At 41.9% G+C, this 13,010-nt stretch overlaps 1 protein-coding gene across 2 annotated transcripts in view; it reads right to left on the minus strand.

Annotated features, from left to right (window-relative positions):
• The window catches only part of Prkcq (protein kinase C theta), a 137,757-nt gene extending 126,610 nt beyond the window's left edge, over window positions 1–11,147 (minus strand). The window contains exon 1 of one of the 2 annotated variants that reach the window (XM_023719741.1): window positions 11,083–11,147. The gene's annotated coding sequence lies outside the window, so the exon portion shown is untranslated. The other variant, XM_004635288.3, reaches the window with a different exon arrangement.
• Between the last annotated feature and the right edge of the window lie 1,863 nt (window positions 11,148–13,010).

Below are 13,010 nucleotides of genomic sequence, written 5' to 3' on the forward strand. Positions count from 1 at the left end.
AAGAGAAAAAAAAGAAAAAGGAAAAGAAAAAGCTTCACTCACAATATCCTTGGGTGCCAACTATGGATGTCCCAGATCAGTGCAAGGATTGAGAGCAGGAGGCAGAGAGAACACCACAGAGATGAAAGCAGCAGACGCCTGAGCCAACATGGGTTGAAGATAAGGCAACACACCAAAGGGTTCTATGAACTTGGTCACCCCTAATTGCTTTTCAGGTAAATTTCCAGAAACTAATTTTTAGAAATCAGAATGCTTAGCACTGTTAATAGTAATGACTAGGCCCTGAAAATATAATATGCATGCTTAGAACCCTCCATAACAGAGTCTGGAGGGAAATAAAATATATTCTCTGGCTGTAGATGACCCATGAGCTTTCTCAAATGACACTTCAGCCTGAACTCTGCCAAGAGTTAAAGAGAAAAATCCAAAATGGGAGATGGGAGACATAGTGTATGCCCCTAGGCAAGCCTACACAGCAGACAATAAGTCAATTCCGATATCCTTGTTGAGCGCCAGTAATGAGCTGGGTCCAAATCCCTGAAGGCAGAGCAAATGGAATAAGAGAGTAAACACATCACGAGTGGTTCACTGTGGAAAGGTACAATGCATAAGGATACTTGAGAAAGAATTGGCAATTACATAGGAGGAAGTAAGGTTGTTTGAGAAGATCACTTCATAGACCAAGTGGGGAAAGTATGTGGCATTTAAGGGACCAGAATACTTTCCCATTTCCAAAAAGAAAGCAGAATGCTTCAGATGGTGATGTCATTAGGGGCCTGAATGTGGAAGTCTCACTGTGAGAAGTGTCACCCTTACTTTTTAGGGAAAGAGGAACGTAACTCTTATGTTTGCCCTTACTTGACCCTGTCCCAACACTTCACAGAAGGAAAATGTCACAGTGGTGTCGTAGCGTGTCTCCCTTTGGAAACAGCCTCTCATGTTCTATAGAGAGCTTTTGTGGTGTGACCTGGAGCCTAAACACTGATTTTATCATTGTTTCAGCTTTGGCTTAGCAGCTGTTAGGAACCCGTACTAGTGCCTACTTTATTTTACTATTGCTAAGATTGGTTTTTAATTCTCTCTATATTTTTTTCTTTTGTTTCATACTTTGATTATTCTACCCTTTAGTGGGTCCCCCTTTGAAAATTCTTTCACTTATTGTGTCTGTGGCACACTTCTGTCATCCCAATTCTTGAAACTCATATTTTATTTTTTAACCTTCCTTAGTTGTAGCTGCTTTAATAAATTTTAAAATAACTGCGATCTTGTTTTGAAGAATCTTTAACATCTTTCATCATTTAATTTAAAAACTATTTCCCCTTTTGATTCTTTACTATTTTTTCTTATGGTTCTTAATACATCTATACCTTATGTTTACATATTGTATATCCTTTGGCCAATGACTTATTTAAGAATATTTTAATATAATCTTTTATTTCACTCTTAATCTACCTTAATCTTTTTTCCTTTTATGGTTGACATGATGATGATCAATATAGTGAGATGCCATGAATATTATGGAGGAAGAAAAATCACAAGATATCCAGAAGGAAGCAGTCTTTTTTCTTGTAGTAAGTCACCTCCCAGAATTTTTAAATGCAAACATTCATATTGACTGAAAGTAGTGAGGCGATTTGGGCAATAAATGTTGCCTATCACCTTTAGCGCTGATTTCTCCTAGAACTTATGTAGATAACTTCAGAGGTTCACAGGTGAAAGTTTGTAGAGTAATAAGGATTCTATTGGTGCAGATATTTAAATAAGATTGGAATTCTTTTCTTCTAACATCCTTTAGATATTATAAATTCTAAACTTTATGGTTTACTTATTTCTTCTACTAGTATTGACATCTATTATGACATGTATTCTATCAGATCTAAAGATGCAACAATGAATGAGAGAGACTGTGGATTCTGCCCTCCTGCAGCGTGCAGTCCACTGGAGAAATCTGAAAGCAAAGAAACATTAGAGGTACATGAATTCTAAGGGACACAGTGGCTAATGCTGACTGGTTACTAAAGGTAGCACAGTATACTAAGCTCCTCACACAGATGATCTGACAGGGGTTTTCAGAACACATGGAAGGAAACTAAATTCTGGTTTATAGGATCAGGAAAAGGCCATAGGAAAAATACCTGGGGCAAAGGCTGAGATATATAGGACTTATCTAAAGGAAAGAGAGGCTCAGAGGTTTGATAGGATGGTCCAGGAGGCAAGGCAAAGCCATAGAATATCTGAGGATAGCTAAGGCCGTACTTGGAGGAATGTGATATGTAGGAGAGAACAGGCTGGAGAAGAAAGGCTCGGAGCCTTCTAATATTCATGGAGAAGTCTGGGCTTCATCCTAAGACAGCACTGGGAGGTCATGGGAGAACTTAGCTCTTGGGAGTGGCATCTGGAGCAAGGGGAACCATTCCATGTAATGGACACTAGTGAGGAGGTCCAAGCAGCAGCTTGGAGAAAAATGGTGCTACCTTGCAAAAAGAGTAGAGACACTGGGGTTGGGAAATGGTGGAGGTGACAGGGATATACTTCAGAGGAACCAGCAGAAATTTGTTTTGACCAAACTATGATGGGGAGAAAAGAAGTCAGGGGAGAGTTCCCAGATGTCAGGTGTGCAGCAGTGCCAGCTACAGAAATGAGCATGAGAGGAAAATAAAAAGGGTGACGAAGGGGAAGGTGATGTATTTGGCCTGAGGAGAGCAATGTTAGATGTGCCCACAAACTACCTAAGGAAGAGAACCAGGGAATGTGGAAGTAAATAATGATTGGACTAAGGTCCACAAGGAGAAACCACTGGGATCTGTGAGGGATGATGTAGCCCTTAGAATGAGAAATCTGAGGAATATTGATGGAAATAGAGGATGAGGTTGCAAAGGAAAAAGAAAGGAACATGAGAAGGTGGGTTGGAGAATCAAAGGAAGATGGGCACAGGACTCAGCAGAATGGAATGGTGCAGAGCACGCAGTAAGGTCAGGGTGGACCTCAGCAACAGAGAGCAACGAGTCTTGTGAGTGTGATGGTGTCCACAGGGCAGTGGAGGTGAAGTCAAGTGTCTCGGGGCCAGCACATGTGGAGGGAGGGAACAGAGGCAGTGAGCATAGTGAACAACCTAATGAGTTTCACTGTAAAGGGGAGGACAGAATGAAGGAAACAGGCCAGGGAAGGCACAGAAGGAGGACCTCTGTTCACAGAACAAAGGAATTCAAGCATGTTTCATACCACAAACAAGGTCAATAGTGAAGAGAGAGGAGAAATACAGGGGAGGAAACACCCAAGTACATGAGGTTCCCAAGAATGAGGGTGTGGGTTCCAGGGACCAGTGGAGAACAATGGGACTTCTCAGGAGGAGGTATGGGTTTTCTGTTTTGTTTTGTTGTTACGAAGGATGAGGATGAGAGGGTGGGTCCAGGCAGGTAAGGTTAGGTACATGGTCTTGTGGCTATAGGATGAGGGGAGTTTGCATCTGGAAAGCTGTCTTCTCAGCTGAACAGGAAACAGGGTTTCCAGCTGAGGATGAGGGCAAGGACAGTGGGGGCAGAAGGTGGAGTGGTGCTCCAGAAGCCACGTGAAGTGGCCAGGGAAAGCTGAGAGCTGGGCAAGCCAGGCAGCCTCGCTCAAGGTGTGTCCTTGTGGATTTTACATAGTTGCATAATTTTTTCCACTATACCCACCAGGTAGACCAATTCAGCAGTGAGCCCAGATTTGGAAAAGGAAGCCCATCACACTGTAGGGCAGTGCCAGCTGCCTTCCCCAAAGCAGGAGCAAGCTTTAGTGGGGGGAGGGGTGGCCATATTTCATCTTTGCCAATTCTACATTGAAAGATCTCTGGTCTGAATAATAAATATTATTTCTTTCCAATCAACCCAGTTCTGGGGCCGGGGAGATGGCTCAGTGGAATAAGCGCTTCCCTGGCAAGCACAAAGGCCTGAGTTCAATCCCCAGTTCCGAAAAAAAAAAAAAAAAAAAAAAAAAAAAAAACCAATCAACCCAGTTCTTTATGAAGCTCTTGGGGTATAATCCAAGGCTTATATTCTTCCTAGTAAATGAAAGACTTAGTTATAACCCCCTTTCCCTGAGAAAATGTCTTCCCTAAAATCCAACTGATTATCAAGCATTGGGAGCACAATTGATGGAGTATATAAAGAATAGGATGAAATAGATCAAGTATGGTGTTGCATGCAGGTAAAACAAGAATTTGGGATGCTGAGGAAGGAGGATTTCCAGTTTTAAATCACTCTAAGATATACAGTGAGTTCAAGGTCAGCCTGGATGCCATAGCATGACAATCTTAAACCCTCCATCCTGAAAAAAGCAATAATAATAATCAGGGTTTAATACTAGCAATTTGTGTGGTCCTTGATCAAAGTCTCTTTGTGTCTAGAAATTTTAGTGTCTCCTCTATAAACCTGGAGCAATCCATCTACCACACTCAGCAAATGCCACTTCCTTTTTCATTTCTGTTCTTTTCTTCTAGCCTTATAGTTTTTTCTTCTAGCCTTCTGTGATTCTAAAATTTAAAGGAATGATAGAAAAACAAGACACCCTATGTCTATAATGTTTAAGCTTTTAGGCAAGGAAAGATATAGTATGTTTCAAACCAAGCATGATCAAATTTTATGACTTAGTTATATGACATTTATTTTAGTCTTTTCTATGCTATTTTATTGTTAGAGACATGCTTGTCACCGTATGAGAATTAGTAATGGATTGAATCTACAGCCTGAAATGAGCCTGTTGAAGCATCTCAATGGGCCCAGAATGGAAAATGTTGAAAGCTGCTGCCTTACAAGTGCTGAACCCACATCTGAGACAAACTTCTTTCCAAATTGCAAGCAAGAAAACTTTTCAGCTTATTCTCATGAAAGGTTTGGCAACTCATGCCCTTAGACCACAAAGAGTGGTTTTGCCTGGTCCTCAACTCGCCATGCTTGGTTTGCATTGGAAACTCAGCTCTATTTTGGCAGCTGGTGACGTCTCAGGCTCTCAGCATCCACCCGTTGAGTGTGGCAGAAGGTTGGTCACGGGAAACAAGGTTATGACAGCCAAGGGTCTGCTCTTTGCACTTTCAGCTAAGCACCGCTAGTTGAGCCTATAACGCAGTGTTTTAGTTTTAGTTTTAAACTAAGTCACTCAGATGCATTGTATGTAGCTGTGATCAGAGACATCTCAGATGGACAATGAATGCAATGGACCACTACAGTGAATTATTTCCTCACTCTTTGTCTTTTGTTTTGTCTTACAAATTTTTTTTTTATTGTAAGATTATAAAGGACAGATCAGGCCTTCAGAGAAAGAAGCGTTTAATGATTCAGTTTTATTTAATGTCTGCTGGATAGCATGATATTGTACAGTGATTATTTTACTTAATCCACAAATCAGCTCTAGATAGTTTGGTATGCATATTTTTCAGATAAAGCAACTGGGGAAACTCAGAAAGTGATTTTTCTAAGGTGACATTGCTTACAAAGGAAGAAACCTGGACTTGAACCCATGTCTCTCTGCCTCCAAAGCTCTCCTTATTGGCTATTCTTAACTATTATGCAACACTGGAGAAGCAAAACAGATATGGAGAGAACAGAATGAAATGGAGAGACTGACAGGAGAGGAAAAGGCTGGGGCTGGAGACTGAGCATTATCTTTTGTGTGTCTGGTCAGACAAGAATTCTGAGTTTTGACCAATGTGGCACAAAAACACAAAGGCCACCAAGCAGTATAATGTCCCATTATCATGACAAAATGACCTTTAGCATTCCATAAAATATGGAACGTTAGCAATATAAAATCTCCCTCAGGTTGTGACATCCATTCTGTTGAAATACACATATCCCTGGGGAAAGTACTGCTTTTGGTTTATATAAGTCATATCCTTCACAATACCTATAACAGAGAACAGGGAAGGAGGTGTCATCTCAGAGTGAATGTATGTACTGCTGCCTCCTGTGTGACTGGCAGTGCACGCACATCCACAAATACTGTTTTGTGCTCAGCTCAACCATACAGAGGTGGGCATCACTGTCCATTTCAGAGAAAGCAAAAAGACTCAGGAAAGAAATTTATCCAAAGTCATGCAGCTGGTAACTGGCACAGTCAGAGTGAAAAACCAGACCTCTCTGATGCCAAACATTTTTTTTTAAAACTTTTTGTTTGCTGGGTAAATGTTGAAGGAAAGCAGTACTGAGAGTGGGGCTCACACACACTTCCTTAGACAGGCAAGGAGCAAAAAGCCTCTCACACCTGACCAGGGCATCCAATGAATTGGTTAAAAGTTGATTTGCTATTACTTCACATCTATTAAGATGATTAAAATTAAAAAGACAGAAGATAGCAAAAGTTGATGAGAATGTGGAATAATGGCTAGAACACTGGCACACCATTGCCGGGAATATAAAGTGGTCTAGCCACTGTGGAAAGCAGTACCGTGATTCCTCAAGAAACTGCTGTTACTCTCCTTCTACACTGTTATGAAATATTGATTTACTTTTTTCCATAAAAAAGAACGATGGTCACCAAAGAATATTGTGGACCATCAACAGCAGCTCCTAAATGAAGGAAGGAAAGGAAAAAGAAAAACTATTCTATTGTATTAGACCCTGTGAAATAAGATGATTTTGAGACCAAAAAAATTAAACATAGAATGGCCGTATTACCCCCCAACTCCACTTGTGTGTGTATATCTGTACAGAACTGAGAGCAGGATCTCAAACAAGTTTTCCTATGTTATTGTTCTAGTAGCACTATTCACAATGGTCAAAAGGTACAAGCAAGCCGTGTGGTCCTTGACAGCTGAGTGGATAAGCAAATGTGGTCTATCCACTCACTAGACCATTATTCAGCTTTAAAAAAGAAGGATATGCATGTTAAAGCATGAATGCCCCTTAAATAAAATCAGCTTTCTGTGAAAGTATGAGTTTGATGACATATGATTCCACTTAGATGGGATACCAAGTGGTCAAACAGAGTCAGAAAGGAGAAAGGTGGTTGCGAAGGCCTGGAGGTAGGGGAGATGAAGAGCTGGGGTTCATGGGTAGAGTTTCAGTTTCACAGAAAGAAAGAGCTCTGTGGATAGATGGGGGTGACGGCTGTACCATAAAGCACGTGTACTTAGTGCCACTGAGCTGAACTTCACATCTGAGATGGTTAAGGCATTGCATTGTATGTTCTGTATAGTTATCACAAGGGCTTGATGGTACATCAAAGCTGACTTGACCACTTACTAGTTATAAAATCTTGGACAGTGACTCAATCCTCTTAAGCCTCAGTTTCAAGTGATAATTTATAAGGCTTTAATAAGATTAACTTTGGCAGTAACGTTTGTCAATGTAAATAAAATTCTGAGTATACCTAGCACTTAAGCAAAAAATAATGACTTAATAAAATCATTCTTCATTGCTTTGGCTAATTCCAATTGCTATCATTGTTATTAGCTTTATTCAAAAGTTAATGTCAATTAACAGAAACTTGTAGAAGGATGTATTTCCAAAGTGTGGAGCTTTAAATTTCTGTTAATTTCATCCTTGAGCATAAATGTATGATTCGAGATGTGGGTGAATAATTCCTAATTCTCTGACACCTCTGATTCTCATTTGCCCTAAGGTGTGTGTAGATGATGGAGAAATCAGATTTGACTGTGTGTGAAGATTTGACCTTGCATATTTAGTGTAGCACAGTAACGAAAGATGTTTCCACTGTTGCAAGAAAACATCTTATAAATCACTTTTCTGACTCAACACCATGTTTTTCTACAAATTTCCCCAATTCCTGCCTCAACAGCTAGAACAGATATGGAAAAACTAAGTCAGGTGCTCATTGCTCACAAATGAAATAGTTGAAGTTCTGAAAATAATGAATAAGATCAAAATAGCGAGTTTAAAACTATATATGTCATCATACAATTAACTTCTCTACTTGTAATTACAAGTTTGACCTTGGTCATATACATATTTCTTACATTAAGCATCTGTCATTGGGATTTTTCACCATCTAATGGTTAGTTTAAATGACATAGGCAATAATTATTTTAAAATTAAAGATTTGAATTCTATATAAAGGTAGTCACCTGAGATAAAATACAAACTCATAAACAATCATATCACATTAACGTATTAGAAACATTCTCAGAGGAAAGCAACCAAATCAGTAACTCTAAAACACTGAATATGTTAAAAACAGGAAGTACTACCTCTAATTCCAATTTTAAAGATTGGCAAATATAATTAAATAGTGCACTGGAAGGAGATATTCACCTACAGAGACCTACTCCAGGGTGTCTGAAGTTATAAGCTTGCCCTATAAGCCCAAACTATTGAAAGAAAATCCTGGGCTCAGTCCAGAGGGAACTGATTATGCAGAAGAATTCAGTCTTTTCCACAGTGTTAGGATGAAATGCAAACCCTTCATCTTCATAGAAATGACCAAAGATAAATGGGCTCCTTCAGGGGAACTTTAGCATCTACTGTGAGCAAGACAAATAGACATTAATGTTGAAAGGGTCCTTGAGGTTCTAAGAAGAAGCCAAGTGTGAACAAATGAACAGCATCCTTATGATTCCTGAAAGAGGAGCGACACCACTAGAGAAATCAGTTTCTGGAGCTGCACAGGGTAGCTCGCCCAGGTTGATGACGAGTGTCTGGTGTAACAGGGGGTGGAACAGGTGAGGAGGTTTGCCCAAGAGCCACTGGACACCCTGAGCCACCATAGCCTTGGGCAGTAGTGGACATAAACATGATGGAGCAGACGGTGACAAAACTCTTTCTGGGAAGTTTATAAAAATGTCAAAGACAATCAAGGGACACGAGACAAAAGCAGGAGATACCAATCAAGTTGCACTTGAATTGAGAAAAGAAAGATAGTAAGAGAGGAGAAAACAAAAGCTTCGTTTGAATTGCTGACATGCGAGAGCTTTGCAGGTTTCCTATGCCTTGCCTTCAATATATATGCATTCAAATCAGTCAGAGAAAGGGCCTAACGAGAGCTTTCTGTGGTAGACACCTGCCTAGAACAATGGCACTCATCTCTGAGGGATTTTTGAACAGCTGTGCATAAGCTTCAAGAGTAATTTGCAACCAAATTAGTAAATGTCACCCTTCTTCCCACTAGACACAGCACTTTTAAAGGAGATGGTGGATTTACAGTAAGCCTGCCATTTTACAAGTTACCAGAGATAAGTTAGGGGGGAAAATGAAGATGGTGATTACCAAGGGTGGGGTATGTAGCTGGGAGAGAGCCCTAGTTCCTTAGGATAGAGCTAGTCTATCAGACATCCCCAGGCAGGATAGGGCTATGGCTTCCTGGGAAACAAAGAGAGGGCCCGCTGAGAGGAACCCCAGACTTCTCACTCTTTTCACCAGAGTCTAAAGCATCCTGAGGCTTTAGAATTCTTTGTCAAATATTAAGAACAAGGAAGCAGAGCTCACAGAACACACAGGCAGATGCCTCAGATCTTGCAGGTGATTCATAAAACAATAGCACAGGCCTGGCACAAACTCTCAAAGGACACTGGCGACTAAAAGGACATGGGTATTGGGTCTAGATAGCCATTTTCCCCAGGGTCCTGGCAGAGCAGAGTGCCTGTTCTTTCCACCTCACCCTGCCTCTGCCTTAGTCATGACTGAATTATCTTTTATTAGCAGCATGTCCAGCGCACACAGTGGCAGGACAGGGCAGAGGACACTGCAGCTCTGTGGCACGCTCCTTGCAGAAATGTCCAGAACCTCCCTGCTCATGCAGCTGATGACCTCCCCGTGTGCCCACTGTGGGGGATGCCCAAACCTTAAAGTCATTTCCAGGTTGATAACTGTGGATATTAAAAATTCAATAAAATAAAGATATTTTCTTTAACAACTATACTTTGTGACTCCCAACCTGGAAACCATTTCACTGAAGGCTGCAGAATTCAATACCTATGTATGATATCTTCTCCTAGTATTAGAAACTTTAAAAAGTATATTTCCATTTTCTGTTGAATTAAAAAAAAAAAAACAGAGGTTTGTACCTATGTTGTTTCTTTGTTATTTCTTGCCTATATCTTGTAATATGAGAAACTACTTTGGCAGTAACAATATACAATGTACTAACCATTGTTACTCTCCTAAAAAAAAAAAAAAAAAAAAAAAAAAAAAAAAAGAATTAAATACCTAGACCTTTAAAAAAAAAAAAAAAATCTATGAGCATCTTGCCTCTCCTTACCCCAAGTCCTTGCAAAGAAATCTGGTTTTGTGTAGAAGCAGTAGTAGCCCTATTCCCCGCCTGGGCAAATTCCCAGAAAACGGGGTGTTTTCTGTGGATAGGCTATTAGCTCCAGAAAACACTTTTCTTCCAAGAATATGCAAACATTTCCCCCAGATATACAAACTTTCCACCTCTTTCCTTCCCTCCTGCTTCTATCAATGCAGGTGAGAAGAAAAAGGAAGTGAGGGTGTGTGGCCTCTGCCGGCCAAGGTCTCCACCAGCAACCAAGAAACCCAGAGGGAGCCCCAAAGTTTACTTTGGCCCCAGCTTTTTTTTTAGATTTCGTTATCACCCTGCTTCCAAGGGCAGTGCTCGCCCCTTCTTGGAGCCGCTCTAAGGGACGCCGGGTGGCCTTCCCGCCCAGGTCCTGGCCCCTGGCAGCCCGCTCCCTCCCGGCCCATAGCGCGGGTCGCAGGTCCCTACCTGGTGACACGATCGCGGTCCGAGCCGCGCCGCAGCTGTTCGGTGGCGGACTGGAGAGGGCCGGCGCGGCGGGGACGCCCGCGGGCGGCTCGGCTAGGGGGCGCTCCTCGCTCACCCGGTAGCGGCCAGGCGGGTGGAGGCGACCCGGACCCCAGCTCGCAGCCGTGGGCTCAGCCGAGCACCGTGCGCGCCCACCGAGCGGCTTCTGCCCTGCCCCGGTTGGCGCCGTCCCCACCCTCCATCCTCACGCTACCCTGCCACTTGTCGCTGGGTTGCGACCTTGGCCTGAAGGGTGCGGCAGACCAGGAAGGGACAACTCGCGGGGCCAGGCGATGCTCGCGGCAGCGCAGAGCCCGGGCGCCCCCGCCTCAGCCACATTCCGAGTGCCAGGAAAGGGGCGCGAGACCACGTGTCGTCCCCGTCACCTACCTGAAAGCCGAAGGCGACGATCTCCAGCGGGCAGGGGTCAGGTCCCTGGGTGCGAAAGAAACTGAATCTGCTTAGTCGTTTTCACACTCGAACAGACTTGTAAGCACTGTTCTTTGAAATGCCTACCTCGGAAGATTTGGGCACAGTTCCGTCCTGAGCATGGTGGTTTCTGGAGTTTTACCTATTATTTTGCCTCTCTGTAATTTGCATTTTGTTATTTCATGCACATTTTCTGAAGTTTTTCTAAAGTGTTTTAAACTTTACAGTTCCCGAAGGTGTGCCATTTTTCTATTCCAGTGCATTTGTCATTTTTGGACTTCCTAAAGCCTTGCTGGTGACACTAGCTAGTGGTGATCATATTGTGGGGACAGTTGGGTGAGTTTTCCTATTTTTCATCGAGGTTAGAAAATGGTCTGGTTATAGATGCTGCTACAATAGGATTTCCTTTCAATGATGAGACAAAAACAGACTGGGTTAAGGCTTTTGTTGCTATAAATACTAAGAGAGATTAGCTTGAGAAATTAAACAGTAATCCCTTTCCATACCTTTTCTTTCTTCTTTTTAAAAATAGATTAAAAATGTATGAAAGAGCCAAACTTTGTATTAGCAGGCTTCTGGACCTGGAGGTATGGAATGTCATCACAGAGCACCTCTGAGTCCTGCCATTCCAAATTTAATTTTCAAATAACAAAACAAAACAAGAACAAAAAACCTCAGAAATGTTTGACTTTCACTTATATGAGTCTCAAACGCCATCACATACATGTTTTAAGATAAAAATATATTTCATTAAAATTAGTGGTAGGGCTGGCCAGATAGCTCAGCGGATTAAAGTGCCTGTTTAGGCGGACATAGGGGTTAAGGATTCATTCCCAGGTCTGCTGTCCCAGCTCCGCCCCCAGAGCACACTGAGCTGATATTGAGACTGGGCATGCGCATGCCTGTAATTCCAGCATTTTGGAGGCTGAATAGGAGGATCACTATGAGTCAGATCTGTGTAGTGAGACCCTGTAGACCCTGTACTAAATACATAATAAGAAAAATTGTAGCCCTCTGTCCCATTTGTTAACATCTAAAGGGCACAGGTGAGGCTCTCACAGTACAGAGGTGGCGCTTCGTGGAAGAGTTTGGCCAAGAGGTGCTGAGGTTCTGGCTGACCATGGCATCTCCAGCACCTGGTAGAGGTCATACCATGACCATCACCACCACCACCAATGTCACCATGGTAGTCTTCTCCCTGTCCCCTTCTCCTGTGATCTTTCATTAGCCCCTAAAGCACAGAGAAGACATAACAAGCTGTTGCTCCTGTACCCCAGAGATAGTCCACTCTTTATTCTACATTTCTGGTATTTCCAATGAGAGTTTAAGAAGAAAGTTAAGATCATGTAGAGGCTCAAGGAAAAATTCATGTCAGGGCTATTTAAAACTATGGTGACTATTTAAATAATGTTATGATAAAAGACACATTGTCATCAATCCCCTTTAAAATTCTCCCCTTTGCTTTGACCACACATATTCCATCATTTTTGTCAATTTCTGAAGTAGTTCTGGAAATATTATTCATAAGAGCTTTATGAAGTGTGATTTAAAAAATGGTGAATGCTGCTAATTTATTTGGTAGCCAGTGGCTTTAAGATTTCAAATGATGATAACATTGACCATACACTCAATCCCTGCATACCAGGCATTGTGATGAACACTTTTGGTGCACTACTCATTCACTATTCCTGAGTCTTACGAGGTTGGTGTCACCATCGCCAACACCTCATCATCTCATCAACATCATCACCTCTATTTAACAAACAAAAATAATGCAGTTGGGGAAGATTATGCAGCTTGTTAATAATTAACAATTAATGAAGTACCAGGCTCGGGATGCAACTCAAAGAAGTCTGAAGCAGCTGTCTCATGTGCTATAGAACAATGCC

Source organism: Octodon degus, unplaced genomic scaffold, assembly GCF_000260255.1.
Source record: "Octodon degus isolate 3935 unplaced genomic scaffold, OctDeg1.0 scaffold00071, whole genome shotgun sequence".
Lineage (NCBI taxonomy): Eukaryota > Metazoa > Chordata > Mammalia > Rodentia > Octodontidae > Octodon > Octodon degus.